Source organism: Pogoniulus pusillus, chromosome 4 (assembly GCF_015220805.1).
Source record: "Pogoniulus pusillus isolate bPogPus1 chromosome 4, bPogPus1.pri, whole genome shotgun sequence".
Lineage (NCBI taxonomy): Eukaryota > Metazoa > Chordata > Aves > Piciformes > Lybiidae > Pogoniulus > Pogoniulus pusillus.
This window is the reverse complement of record NC_087267.1, coordinates 7,904,395-7,907,500: the sequence shown is the minus strand read 5'-3', so window position 1 is coordinate 7,907,500 and position 3,106 is coordinate 7,904,395.

Here is a 3,106-nt window from a genome sequence, read left to right as displayed (position 1 = left end):
TGTTGCTCAAATCTTGCCCATCTTCAGCTGCATTTCCAGCCCTGCTGATACAGTCCTGAGGAAAAAGCTGCTCTAAGTTTTCTCTTGCTGCAGGGAAGACTCTCTGTGACGGTTCTTCATTTTGTATTCTTTTACCAATTTGTATAATGGAAAAGCTGTATTTTCACTGCATTTTGGGCATTTCTTAGTGGTCAATGCAGAGCCTGGGCCTGAGTTTTATTACAGGTATGTAATGTTTTTGAGCAGAAAAGGCACCAGGAATCCATGAAAACTCTGTCCCATTAAAAGAAAAAAAATATTTTAAATGATAATATTTTCACAATTATAGTCCCTGAAATCAACAGCTACCTTCCTTCATTCTTATTAAGTACACATAAATAAAAAATACTGGAAGCTTAGATGAATGTCAAGCTGTTTCACTTGCTTGTTTTCTGCACAACTATAGGTATGAGGACTGTTACCTAAGTGTGCCATAGCAGACCGACAAAAGTAATCTTCAACATATTTCTTAAAAGATACTTCTTTTTTTTTTCAATTGTAGATCTGAGAAATTACAGAGTGCAAAATGATTAATACATCAGTTGTCAGAACTGAGAGAAGCTAAAACTCATCCACTGAGTTGGAAGAAAACAAAAGTTACTGGGCTCTAGTTACAGAAAGGACTGTATATATTGGGATGCTGTCAACTTTCTACTGTTGCTCTTTCTGTGCAGTGTAAAGGCTGGGATGGCATGTAATGGAGCAGACAATCTAACTAGTGCTAACATATATTAAAATATAGCAAGATTTACCATTTCTGCTTGGATCAATAGAAGACTGAATCAGGAGTAAAAAATCAGAAGTAGCAAAAAAAGAAGAAAAAAAAAGGGTATATTGGGCAGGAACTTGGGAGTGGAACAAAAGTCTTCTTATCTGAAAAATATATTCGAAATTTTAAGAATTGTAATTTTTTTTTTGTCTATTAGGTAGTCAAACTAACACATCAACTAGTACATCAAAGTGAAGTCTGTCTGTGGCTAAATGAAAGCAAGTACTTCAGTTCCTGTATCAAAGGTTAGTATTCTGATTGGAGTCTGCCCACCTGTGCCAAATAAAGGCTGAAGCAAAAATAAAAGGTAACATTTCTTTGACAACACTTGGATTTTGTATATGAAATAAGAAGCAACTCTTGAAATTTGATACCATTTAAGAAGCCACTGCAAGTTCCACTGTAAGGTAATTCTTATGTTTGACAGGCTAGTTAATGTTAATTTATTTGTTGGGAATTGGGTACACTTTAGTAATCCTTTCAGAATTTAATTCAACTTTTATGATGGTAAGAAATATTTTAATAACATTGTCTTACTGATTACTGCAATGTGTAAGCCATCCCAATGTATTGATTTCTAGTAATTGTTGTAAAACAGCATTACCAACTGCAGTGTTAATTCAGACTGGGTATGAACTAGCTTATCTTCTCCTCCTTTCAAGAGGTGGGATACTTGTTAATCAGATGGGAAGAGACAGCAGATTGATTAATTTCAAATAGTAGAAGAAAGCTATATAGTCCAGTGAAGAAGGAAACAGAATCATAGAATCAGTCATGGTTGGAAGGGTCCACAAGGATCATCTAGTTCCAACGCCTCTGCCATGGGCAGAGACATCCTACCCTGGATCAGGCTGGCCAGAGCCCCATCCAGCCTGGCCTTAAACACCTCCAGGGATGGGGCCTCAACCACCTCCCTGGGCAACCCATTCCAGGCTCTCGCCACTCTCATGCTGAACAACTTCCTCCTCACGTCCAGTCTGAATCTCCCCACCTACAGCTGTGCTCCATTGCCCCTACTACTGTCACTACTTGACAGCCTAAAACGTCCCTCCCCAGCTTTTTTGTAGGCCCCCTTCAGATACTGTAAGGCCACAAGAAGGTCACCTGGGAGCCTCCTCTTCTCCAGACTGAACACAGATCTCTGAGATGAAGCAACAAACAGTAGGGTGGAGAAATCAGCAATGGCATTCAAAGATGAATAAAGTTGGTAGGAGCAATTAGTTAAGACAATAAACTGGAGGAAATTTCATTTACCTGAGAACTTAAAAAGAGTATTTAAAAAATGTAATCACATTGTGAGCTTTCACTGGGCTCCTTACCATATTCTTGGAAATGTTTCAGGAAAGAAATTCCGGAATCCCCAAATAAAAAAGCTTTAATTTTGATTATGCCTTTTTACCTTGGGTGTTAGGTAAGCTCTCAAGAATCACAGCGTATTCCAAAACCTAGAGAGAACATAAAACAATTAATAAAAGTAGCCAGTCCCTCTTAAAATCTGTTGGGCATTAGCAAAGATTTGGAGAGATAGAATTTCATCCTGCCCCATGATTTTTCATACAAATGCTAACTTTGCCCAGGAATAGATGGAAATCGAAGGAAGACTTAATTTTGTTCCTTAAGTATATAGCAAAAGCTAGGATAGAAAATCCAACTGTTACAATGTGTCACACATTCATAGGAATACTGGCTGAATGTGAACAGTATAATCTCCTTTCTTGTGCAACCAAATTTTGAAACAGTGTTTAACTTGTTCTTCAGTGAGTTTTACTTCCTGATATTTATCATCATGAACAAATACTAAAGCTTTAGAGGCACAAAGGTATTTAAGTTCTCTATTCTGGCATTTTTTAACTGTGAATGTTCTAATTTGCTCACTGTGACTCTGCACATTCAGTCCTGTATTTTTTTTTTAATGCTCTCCACTCTGTAATTGTAAATTCATACATAAAGATGAATCTGCAGCACTTTGTCAAATGAAATTACCCACCAACAAAAGCAATAACAATAACAGGATCTTCAACACAGCATAAACAAGCATGTAGAATCACACATTTAATCTAAAATACCCATTACTGAACACAGTTGCCCACTTAAGGTTGAGGAGAGGAATTCCTTTCCTCAGCTACTCCAAGTCCTTCTCAGATTTGTCTCTAAAAAGCCTTTCCCTGCTATTACAGAAAAAAATTCAACCTGAGCAGGCAAAAAATGAGGAAAAAGTGAAACTGCGATGGTAATTTCACTTTGCTTAAAACAGAATAGACCAAACCAAAATGAAACAAAAAGCTCACTTCTGTCAAA